Genomic DNA, 12466 nt, shown 5'->3' with positions numbered 1-12466 from the left:
AACGTTTATTTATTTTTGAGACAGAGAGAGACAGAGCATGAATGGGGGAGGGTCAGAGAGAGAGGGAGACACAGAATCTGAAACAGGCTCCAGGCTCTGAGCTGTCAGCACAGAGCCCGACGCAGGGCTCGACCTCACGGACCGCGAGATCACGACCTGAGCCGAAGTCGGACGCCCAACCGACTGAGCCACCCAGGCGCCCCCAAAATTATAAGTTTATACTCATCAAACCATAACTCCCCATTCCTCCCATTTCTCAACCTTTGGCAACCACTATTCTACTTTTTGTCTCTATAAATTTCACTACTCTAGGTCCCTCACATAAGTTGAATCAGACGGTATTTGTCCTTTTGTGCCTGGTTTATTTCGCTTAGGATAATGGTCTCAAGCTTCATCCGTGTTGTAGCATGAGTCAGAATTTTCTTTTTTGAGGCTCAATAATATTCCATTGTATGCATATCCTACAATTTATCCATTCATCCACTGATGAACATTTGGGTTGTTTTTACTTTTTGATTATTATGAACATGGGTTCATATGAATATGGGTATGCAAATGTCTCTTAGAGACCTAGTTTCAATTCTTTTGCGTATATGCTCACAAGGCATAATAGGTGCATAATATGGTAATTCAATTGTTGATTTTTTGAGGAACTGCCATATTTTCCATAGCAGCTGCAACAATCTACATTCCCACCAGTAGTGCCCAAAGTTTCCAATTTTTCTGCATCCTTGACAACACTTATTATTTTCCATTTGTGTGTGTGTGTGTGTGTGTGTGTGTGTGTGTTTTGTTTCGTTTTGTTTGTAGTAGCTGTCCTAATGGGTGTAAAGTGTCTCATTGTGGTATTCTTCTAATGGTTAGTGATGCTGAGTATCTTTCCATGTGCTTGTTGGCCATTTGTATATCTTTTTGGGAGAAATGTCTTCAAGTCCATTGCCATTAAAAAAATTTTTTTTTAATGTTTATTTTTTAGAGAGAGAGAGAGAGAGAGTGAGCAGGGGGAGGGGCAGAGAGAGAGGGAGACACAGAATCTGAATCAGGCTCCAGGCTCTGAGCTGTCAGCACAGAGCCTGACACGGGGCTTGAACTCACAAACAGTGAGATCACGTCCTGAGCTGAAGCTGGATGCTTGACTGACTGAGCCACCCAGGCACCCCAGCCGTTGCCCATTTTTAAATTGGGTTGTTTGTTTTTGTTATTCAGTTGTCGGAGTTATTTATATACAAATATATTAATCCACTTATCAGGTAAGTGATTTGCAAATATTTTCTCTCATTACATAGGTTGTCTTTTCACTGTGTTGATTATGTCCTTTGATGTACAATAGTCTTAAATGTATGTATTTTTACTTCTGTCGTTTGTGCTTTCAGTGTCATGTGCCTGAAATTGTTGTCAAATACAAGTCCTACAGCTTTTCCCCTTTTATTCTGAGTTTGATGGTTTTAGCTCTAATGTTTAGGTCTTTCACTCATTTTGAGTAACTTTTGTGTGTGGTGCAAGGGTCCAACCTCATTCTTTTTTTAATTTTTAAATTTTTTATCGTTTAGTTATTTTAGAGAGAGAGAGAGCAGGAGAGGGGCAGAGAGAGAGAGGGAGACAGAGGATCAAAAGCAGGCTCCATTCTGAGCCAAAATCAGACACTTAATTGACTGGGCCACCCAGTTGCCCCAACCTCATTCTTTTGCATGTGGATATCCAGTTTTCCAACATCAGTAGTTGAAAAAAAATTTTTTTTCCATTGAATGCTTTTGGCACCATTGTTGAAAATCATCTGACTATATATACAAGGACTTATTACTGGGTACTTTCAGAAATAGTTTGAAATTCTCTTACAAAGTTACACAGAATCCAGTAACTATATACTCCAACTTTATGCTCCAATAAGTTGGAAACTTATGTGAAGAGAAAAACCTGCACATAACTGTCCATAGTAGTTTTGTTCATACTCACCCAGAACTAAAAGCAGCCAAGACAACCCCTCAGTATGCAATTGGATAAATGAACTATGGTACAGCCAGACAATGGAATATTATTTAGAGCTGAAAAGAAATGAGCTATCAAGTTATTAGAGGGCGTGGAGAAAACGTAAAGTCATGTTACTAAGTCAAAGAAGCCAATCATAAAAGACAGTGTACCTAAAAGACAATGCACTGACTTTGTATAGTGATTCCAACTATATGACATTCTGCAAAAAGCAAAACTTTGAAGGGAGTAAATAGATCAGTGGTTGCCATGGTTTCAGAGGGGGCGGGAGGGATGAGTAAATGGAGCATTGAAGGGCAGTGAAACTATTATGTCTATTCTTGGTTGATACACATCATTATGCCTTTGTCAAAACATTACAGTGTAACACAAAGCGTGAACCCTAATATCAACTATGGACATTGATTGATAATAGTATGTCAATGTTGATTCATTGATTTTAATAAATGTACCACACTGGTGCGAAATGTTCATGGTGGGGAAGGCTGTGTGTATGTTTCCAGAGGGAATATGTGGTAACTGTATTTTCACTCAATGTAGCTGTGAAACTAAAACTATTTAAAAAATAATGTCTATTGAGTTATTTAAAAAAAAGGTTTAGAGAAGTAAAAAAAGAAGAGAATTCTTTGCGTGTGTGAATAAGAATGGCTTAACTGATTAATTGGATTGTTGAGATATTTGATCTCTCTGCTTATTTTTAGTGTGCTTAATGTGCCAGTTCAGAAAAATGTGCTAATACCTCCAGCTATAAATTTTGATTTACCCATTTCCCCCTCTACATCTGTCAGTTGTTCTTTCATATATTTTTAATCTCTCTCCACTATTATGATTAAATCTTCTTTTATCGTTCCTTTTAACAATATGTAATATTCTTCTTCTTCACTTATATTATTTTGCATTGAATTCTATTTTATTAGAACATCAAATTGATACTCAAGCTTTCTTTTAGCTCATATTGCTTGAATCTTTTTTTTCTTTTATCTTTTCTTTGTTTCGTTTTTGATTTCATTTCATTGTTTCAAATTTTTTGATTTTTCTGCTTGTTTTCTGTATGTCTCTTGTAGACAACAGCCTTTGGTCCAGCTAGGTTTCTTTTTTTGTTTTGTTTTGTTTTGTTTTTTGGTCTCTGTTTTTTTTTTTTTTTTAATAGTAAGTTTAACCCATTCCTATTTATTGTGATTATTTTATACACATCATTGTCATCTTATTTCATATTTTCAGCGTACTCTGTTTCCATTTTATTTCTTTTTAACAATTGCTTCCTGCTTTTCATTAGATTAATCAAACTGTTTTCTTTTTTTTTTTTTTTTTTTTTTTCAACATTTTTTATTTATTTTTGGGACAGAGAGAGACAGAGCATGAACGGGGGAGGGGCAGAGAGAGAGGGAGACACAGAATCGGAAACAGGCTCCAGGCTCCGAGCCATCAGCCCAGAGCCTGACGCGGGGCTCGAACTCACGGACCGCGAGATCGTGACCTGGCTGAAGTCGGACGCTTAACCGACTGCGCCACCCAGGCGCCCCTAACTGTTTTCTTATTTTAAAAAGTTACGTTGTATTTTTGTCTTATGGTGGTGGGTACTCTTAATCTCAGATTCATACTTGTGATTGTTGTGTTTACTAATTTGTTTTTATTTATTTATTTATTTATTTTTAACGTTTATTTATTTTTGAGACAGAGAGAGACAGAGCATGAACGGGGGAGGGACAGAGAGAGAGGGAGACACAGAATCGGAAGCAGGCTCAGGGCTCCGAGCCGTCAGCCCAGAGCCCCACGCGGGGCTCGAACTCACGGACCGCGAGATTGTGACCTGAGCTGAAGTCGGTCGCTTAACCGACTGAGCCACCCAGGCGCCCCTGTGTTTACTAATTTCTTAGACATTGTATTGGGATAGACTGTATTATACTGTGAAAAACAGTTATACCAAAACAAAACAAACATGTTTCTTTCTCATGCTGCATATCAATTTCTAGTTGGCTAGGCTCTATCTGACACATGGAGCAGCCACGACGTGGAAAAATGGCAATGACCCTGGAGGAAAGAGTGCTCTGGAGGGTCTCTCATCAGTAGTACATACCTTGACCCAAAAGTGACACATGTCACGTAATCCTGGCCAAATGAGCCACAAAGCTCTACTTCTCTTCAGTGACTAAAAAGGAAAATCGTCCCGTATGATCAGAAGACAGTAAACCTAGAATATTTGACAAGCATAAGTAATAACTAACATGCTTCTCAGTGTCTATCTCTACTTCTCCTAAAAGAGACAAGCAATGTTAGCACATTTTTTTTTTTTTTAATGTTTATTTTTAAGAGAGAGACAGAGTGTGAATGGGGCAGGAGCAGAAAAAGAGGGACGCACAGAATCCAAAGCAGTCTCCAGGCTCCTAGCTGTCAGCACAGAGCCTGACACAGGGCTCGAACCAAACCCGGAGATCCTGACGCTTAACTGCTCCACTCAGGTGCCCTTTGGTTAGCACGTTCTTAGTTGCTTTTTTGGTTTTGTTTTTTTTTTTTCGTTTTTTTTTTTTTTGCTTTTTACCTCTCTGTGCTCCACGTTGCTATGGTCTGGAATTAACTTTTAGACTGTTACAGAAATTCTTTTAAGAATTTCTTTGGTCTTAGGTTTTTCAAGACAACAATGAACTTCACTAAAGGCCTTGGGTCATTTTATAGAACAATACATTTTATTAAAATGTTTGATTCTCCTCTTTCCTATCTCTGGCAGCACTTGGCTGTATTTGTTCATATGTTTAAGGACCTCTTTGTATTTTCAGTGATAGATTTCTTGGGGTAGAATATTCTTATAATGTTCTTGTATGTAAAAGACCGTTTGGCTGGATATAAATGTTAGATTCCAAATACTTTTTTAATAGGTAAAAAAAAAAATATTATTCCACTGTCTTCTTGCACCCAGTGTTACTATTGAGAAAGATGAGGTAAATCAGATTTTTCTTTCTTTGTAGGAGATTTGTTCTTTTTCTCTGGACTCTTTTTTTTTAAATTTTTTTTAAATATTTATTTATTTTTGAGAGACAGAGTGAGACAAAGTGAGACTGGGGAGGGGCAGAGAGAGAGGGAGACACAGGATTGGAAACAGGCTCCAGGCTCTGAGCTGTTAGTACAGAGCCTGACGCAGGGCTCGAACCCACAGACCATGAGATCATGACCTGGGCTGAAGTCGGAAGCTCAACTGACTGAGCCACCCAGGCACCCCTCTCTGGACTCTTTTAAGATACTCCTTCTACCTTTGGTATTCTTAAGTTATGGTAATTTGTCTTAATATGTAATTTTATCTCTAGCTTTTGTTATGCTCTGAATCCTTTCAACAGCCAAAATTCTGTTCAAAATGATTCATCTTGTGACTTATTTTTCTTTTCATTAGTAAGAACTTCATTAGAAGCTACATAACTCCATTACAGTTTTTCTCTTTTTGTGATGCTGGTGGCCACTGGTGGGGTATTCGATGACTAGATTCATTAATTCACTGGGTCCCAAAATGCTGATATTGTGATTGTATAATTTCCTTGTCATTTACCTGCTGGGATACTTTTAATAAGAGATTCTTCCTCTCAACTATTGTACCAGTAACATTTCATCTAAGAAACACAGGTTATATACTTGATTCTTTCAATTTACTTACTGATTATCAAACATTAGTGCATTTGTTCTCTGTAACTCTGGTAAGGTCGTTCAATTAATTCTTTTTTTTTTTAATTTTTTTAAATGTTTATTTATTTCTGAGACAGAGAGAGACAGAGCATGAGACGGGGAGGGGCAGAGAGAGAGAGAGGGAGACACAGAATCCGAAGCAGGATCCAGGCTCTGAGCTGTCAGCACAGAGCCTGACGCGGGGTTCAATCTCGCAAACCGTGAGATCATGACCTGAGCCGAAGTCGGTCACTCAACTGACTGAGCCACCCAGGTGCCCCTCAATTAATTCTTATAATGCCATTATAAACTCATGGATTTAAATATTGGATGGGTGGCAATACATTGGAATTCTTCTTTTTTATTATTTTTTGATTTATTAAAGATCAAATAATATTATTTTTGACCAGAGAAAGACTCTTCAAGTTGACTTCTGAGTATTTCAGACACAATCTTGGAAGTATTTGATAACTTCCTTGCTATTTGGAGTGATTTGAGGTTCATTCCAGATTCCTTCCCCCAGACATGAAGTCATCTGTTTTTATGAGAAACTTGGCTTTCTCTTAGTGGAAAATAGCATTTCAAGACTACAGTCACCATGTTAAGGATGGTCATTGTTCAGCTGGAAGAAGCTGATTTAAAATTTTTTAATTTTTAAAAATTAATATGTTATGGATATATACTTTAAAAAATTTTAAATGGTAAGTATTTTTTATTACATGTCATTGCTAATAAATAATATGTGCTTACTAAATACAGACACAAGCCAAATCCCTACTGGATACAAGAAACACTTTCTTTCCCTTTGTTGAGAGACACCTTCACTGACATCATGAAACCTCAATAATATTACTATTTTCTGTTGTCATCATTAGGCAGTTCTGTACATTACCTGAAGGCTTCTAAAAGTAATTCAAGGAGAGAGAAAAGTAATTTGAAGAGAAAACAGAATCTGTTTAGGGAGTGATAAAAACAAACAGAAAACGTTCAGTGAGGATCAATACTTTATTTATTTATTATTCATTTATTTATTTGGGGAGTGATAAAAACAGAAAACTGTCAGTGAGGATCAATGCTACATTTGACTTTCTTAAAAACAATCTTACCCTACAGCTAAGATATGAGGTCATACTGTTTGGCTTAATAAAATATTACAACTTAAAAACAATTATCCTAAGAAACTGAATCCTTAATCGCTGAAGAAGGTCAAGGAAGAAACCCTGTGTCGGTCTCAGAACATGGCAGGAGGAAATGAGCAAATGTGGATACCCACCCCCAACGCAGCGCCGAGGACTTCGACTTCACTCTTGCCCTACTTCTCTCGCCTGGCTTTCTCGACTCTCTTACCCTTGTTCAAATTCAACAACCAGTTGCCACTATTTGAGATACAGCCACGTGAGTCTCCCATCCTGGTTTGTCGGTGTTCTAGGCATTGCCATAATATGTGTGGTGCTTCAGTATGTCGGGTGGGCCAGCAGGTCGGCACTAATGGGGTCAGCGGAGCCTCCGACTAGTAAGTCATCTATTTCCAGCCACCTGCCACCAGACGGGAGCAGGCTGCGGTACACGCCCTGTTTTTCCCTAGGAGCGTCAGACTCTTTGGGATGCCTGGGTGGCTTAGTGGTTAAATGTGTGACTTTGACTCAGGTCCATGATCTCAGTTCGTGGGTTCGAGCCCCACATCAGGCTCTGTGCTGACAGCTCAGAGCCTAGAGTCTGTGTCTCCCCCTCTCTCTGCCCCTCCCCCATTTGTGTGCCCTCTCTCTCTTCCTCTCTGCCAGACTCTTTTGGCGCAAACCTGGCCCTCTTTTGCCAGTTGCCTTCCCTTTCCAGGAAGCTCAGGTAGCACTGCTCAAGGGCTGCAACTATCTCTTTTCTTGCACAATCTGAACCAGTTCCTCTTTCAGAAGCTTCTCTTCTTCTACCCCTGAGGATGCAGGCTTCTTATTAACTTGTCGTTCTCATTCTGCTCCTCTTCAAGTTCCACAGACCAGTGAGCGACTGCATGCCTGCTTTCTGAGATCACCGTGTGGTACTTGGCTTCAAGATCCCGATGGAAAGCGGTCATTCACTGACGGTACCCTTCTCTCTCTTTTTCTCTTTCTGGGATTACCTGGACCAAATCCAACGAAAAGCAGCCAATCCCAGCATTGGAACCAACAGGGCGTGATTTCATCTGCTTCCATTACCTCCATCAGCCCTGAAATTAGGCCAGATATTCCAGTCCGGGGGGGGGGGGGGGGGGGGGTCATTTAAGTTATTCATTGAGATGAACCCTCGGGCCGGAGCGCCGGCCCTGGGTCCCTTTGCACCACTGTCCACGGGGTCCTGGATACATACTTTTAACTCAAATTCAGGGCTGACCCTGCACTTTAAAATTGTGATGCAAATGTATTTTATTAGCATAACCATATTAATTCTTTCTTCACACCTTTGTCGCTTACACTAAACTTATCCAACAATAGTTGTGCTTAAATTGTTTTCGGAAAGCGATTTGTTTTTCATCCGTGTGACTGATTTTCTGTGACTCTGTACAAAGAGGCTATCAGCAAATGTAGGACCAAATACTTTTTTTTCTGGAGCATTTAAAAATACTTTATTTTTATTTCCATAGTCTCTTTCCTCAAAAAATTAGTTTGTTAATTAATTAATTATTTAGAGAGAGCACAAGCAGGGAAGGGGCAGAGAGGGAGAGGAAGAGAGAGAATCCCAAGCAGGCTCCGCAATATCAGTGCAGAACTCGATGTGGGGCTGGAAACCACCAACGGTGAGATCACGACCTGAGCTGAAATCAAGAGTCAGACGCCCAACTGACTGAGCCACCCAAGCACCCCCCAAAATTACTTTAATACTGTAAAATTAAGCTTATTAAGTAATTTAATTGAATTGGGATGTTCCTAGCGTTCTATATAGTCCTTTGTTCTTGTTGCCATATGTAGCCATTCAACTTGGGGCCAGTAAAAACCAAATCGGAGGCGTGGTCTCCAGGTGACCCACAGCTAGTGAAGTCTCCTTTATTCCCTGGGGAATGAATCGTTTCGGTTCCTATCTCCCATCTCTGTGCTGAAATTCACAGAGACTGTGTCAAGTTGAAGGGAGTTGATACAGTTGATACAGTAAACTGTGGCAAAGACGCTGGTGGTGCTTGGTGTTAAGTTTTTTGGGTCTTATTTCTGTGAAAAGCTGTGAAAATGGGATCTTTCTTGCCTCCGGAGTCAATATAATAGATATTAGATACCCGAGTGAGTGTGAAACTGAACCCTTAATGAGTGTTTTCTAAAATGCTAAGATCTTCACGTGCATTATTTCATTTCAAAGTCACTTCTGTATGAAATATGAAATATGTACTTTTTACTATTAAGAAAAAAAATAATGCCAAAGTGTTGATGTCTTGCCCAATAGGTCCAGCAAATTCCTGTCCATCTTCAGGCCTTAGCTCGAACACCAGTCTCCATAATTTTATGATGACTGCTATGTTAGACAGGTGCTCATCTGCTATCCTCTTTTATAGGAGGAAATAGAAGAGAAATGGTGTGAACTATGGAGTTAGCATATAAAAGCCCTGAAAACACTCCCTGGGGATGCTGAACTATCACATCTAGAACATTGTTTTCATAATTATTACAGTAAAAGAAAGGAGAGGCTTAGACTTCAATCTGTTGTTTGGATGGGGGCTGAGGGTTTTAAATAAATCAAGATGATGAGAACTCATCAAGATGATTGGATGATTACGAGATTCTTTTAAGGCAGTGTGGTTTCTCTGAGTCATGCGTTTTCTTACTACAAGTGACGTTCAGAGTTGTGGAGAGTCTCTTGTTAATATCATTTGTCTTCTGAGAATACAGAAGATGGCCAAAAGTAGAATACGGCTTCAGTTCCCCACATGGTCAATCTGGAATATAATGAACAGTGATACATTTCACTTCAAAGAAATCAGATCACGTGTGGGTGGGAGGAAGTGAACACATTTTAAAGATAGCTTTTTGCCTGCCTATCTGCAATATAAATGATCTAGTTGTCATGATCCCCCTGCAATTTTAACTTAATTACTAAGATGATTGCTTGACTCTTCTTTGTGAATTTCCTGACCAATTCAGAACGGGCTAGGTTGGTTCTTTTTTTTTTTTTTTTTTTAGGTTGGTTCTTGAAACACTGCAACCATCAGTGGAGTTCAGAGCTGAGCTCACCAGGGTATCAGTGAGTTCTCACTGCTTGGGAAACTGATGGCCTAACCTGGGCCTTATGACCAAAACTTTGGTGGTTTGTTGAAGGCAGCTCTAAAGGATGCAGTTATCACCAGGTGTACCAAGAAAAAAGTGTTCACCATTCAAATTAATTTCAGAATGGTGTCTTATTCAACTTTAAGAGGAATGTATGGAAGAATCTCAGGACTCTTCTTTATGGGACCACCTGCATCGTGAATCTTCAGAGTGGGGTAATTGTAGGATATGCAGGGTTTTTCCAACTAATTTTTGGTGGTACTTCTTTTTATTCATTTATTTATTTTATTTTTTAACTTGCATCCAAGTTCCTTAGCATGTAGTGCAATAATGATTTCAAGAATAGAGTCCAGCGATTCATCCCCTACGTATAACACCCAGTGTTCATCCCAACAAGTGTCTTCCTTAATGCCCTTGTCCATTTAGCCCATCCCTCCCCCCACAACCCCTCCAGCAACCCTCACTTTGTTCTCTATATTTAGGAGTCTCTTATGTCTTGCCCACCTCCCTGTTTTTATTTTTGCTTCCTTTCCCTTATGTTCATCTGTTTTGTATCTTAAATTCCACATATGAGTGAAGTGATATGATATTTGTCTTTCTCTGACTAATTTCGCTTAGCATAATACCCTCCAGTTCCATCCACGTAGTTGCAAATGGCAAGACTTCATTCTTTTTGATTACTGAGTAATACTCCATTGTGTATATATATATATACATATATATATATGTATATATATATACATATATATATATATGTATATATATATATACACACATATATATATAAAAATAAATATATACCACATCTTCCTTATCCACTCACCTGTCAATGGACATTTGGGCTTTTTCCATACTTTGGCAATTGTCCGTAGTGCTGTTATAAACATTGGGGTGCATGTGCCCCTTCGAAACAGCACACCAGTATCCTTTGGATAAATTAATTTTTGGTGGTACTTCTAAGTAACTGCCACAATAGTATTTTGTGATCTGTTTGGCAAATACTCACGTAGGCTGCAGCTCTTGGACGCTCAAGCTTGTATGGCAATACAGAATTTAATGTGTAATTCAGAAAACAAACAAGCGTTGTTGATACAAACTATGTCTAGCCTGTGCCTCATCTAATACTCATTCAGAAAACCTATGTTGCATGTTATGTGAACGTTTTCTCCTAGGGGGGTATAAAGTAGCCAAAAATCAGAGGTCCTGTTCTCGTACATATTATATTTGAATGGGATGAAACAGTAATTAAACAAATAAATACATCATGTATCATATGATAAGTGCTTTGGAGAAACATAAAAACGGGATGAAGAAATAGAGGGTAATGGAGGGATACTGATTTACATAGGTGCTTACTTAGGAAGCCTCTCTGTTAAAGTGACATTTGAGCGGCACCTTCAAGGAAGAAAAAAACTGAGCCAGGCAGACATCCGAGGGGAGGGTCCAGGCTAAGTCATGTTGAAAACAAAGACTCTAAATCTTGAGGATTGCTTCAAATAAAAGGCCACTGTGAGTGGATGTGTTTGCAGGGAGAAGGTCCCTGAGGTAGAGGGGCCAGATCATGTGATACTTTGTAGGCCATGATGAGGACTTTTAAATGTTATTCTCGGTGAGATAGAAAGCCATTGAAGGCTTTTGAGTTGAGGAATGACAAGATTTCAATTTACCGTTAATTTTTTTTTTTTTTTTTTTTTTTTAATTTTCCGGATATGAAGAGACCTGCAGCATAAGACTATTTCAGACAGGACACCAAGAGCTCATTTTTCGACACTGTAAGTACGAATTCCCTATGAAGCTTTCAAGTACAGGTATCAGGACTTAATTCTATAAAATTAAGGCAATGCTCTGCCTTGCAAAAATAAGAACTCAATCTGTATTTCTGGAATGGATAAATAAGTAGATGAGTATTATTTCTCTCTTTATTTTTATTTTATTATTTTTATTATTTTTTTAATTTTTTTTTATTTCTCTCTTTAAAATACTAAAACTTATTTAAAATCATCAGTGCGCATGGCACTCCACTCAGGAAGAGAGAATGTTTAGGTATACAAATTTTAGAATAAAATGTATAATAGTTTTTTTTTAAATTTTTTTTAACGTTTATTTATTTTTGAGACAGAGCATGAACGGGGGAGGGTCAGCGAGAGAGCGAGATACAGAATCTGAAGCAGGCTCCAGGCTCTGAGCTGTCCGCACAGAGCCCGACGCGGGGCTCAAACTCACGGACCACGAGATCATGACCCGAGCCGAAGTCGGAGGCTCAACCAACTGAGCCACCCAGGCACCCCTAATAGTTTTTAACAATGACTCTGCTCCTGGATAGAGATTATGAAATACAGTGATTCCAAGTGGAATAGTTTTTATGTTGAATAGGTGACCCTTGATGGCAGTGACTATACTGTATAAATCTCTATACAGTGCCTGTCTTATAGCCAAAACCTAAAACTTTTTACTAAGTAAGTGAAATAAACATTTTCCCTAACTTGTGCTTTTGAATTTTTCAGAGAAACTTTTAGTATTCTCTAAAATAATCTCCGTTTTATTGGCTTTCCATGCATGAATGAAGCAATTTTTAAAATTTTTAAAATTTATTTTATTTTTAAGAGTTTCTT

The 12466-nt window shown here is 38.7% G+C and overlaps 1 protein-coding gene and 1 pseudogene across 2 annotated transcripts in view; one reads left to right on the top strand and one right to left on the bottom strand.

Moving 5' to 3' along the window:
• Nucleotides 1-6946: 6946 nt before the first annotated feature.
• On the bottom strand, nucleotides 6947-7899 carry LOC122224198 (annotated as a pseudogene).
• Nucleotides 7626-12466, top strand: part of CLEC4D (C-type lectin domain family 4 member D) — a 42264-nt gene continuing 37423 nt past the window's right edge. For both annotated transcript variants that reach the window (XM_042945717.1, XM_042945716.1), the window contains exons 1-2: nucleotides 7626-7711; nucleotides 11570-11626. The gene's annotated coding sequence lies outside the window, so the exon portion shown is untranslated. The remainder of the gene's footprint in view (nucleotides 7712-11569; nucleotides 11627-12466) is intronic.

The sequence above is a fragment of the Panthera leo genome, chromosome B4 (genome assembly GCF_018350215.1).
Source record: "Panthera leo isolate Ple1 chromosome B4, P.leo_Ple1_pat1.1, whole genome shotgun sequence".
Taxonomy (NCBI): domain Eukaryota; kingdom Metazoa; phylum Chordata; class Mammalia; order Carnivora; family Felidae; genus Panthera; species Panthera leo.
Note: the sequence above shows the minus strand (reverse complement) of the source record. Positions and strands in the feature narration are given on the sequence as shown.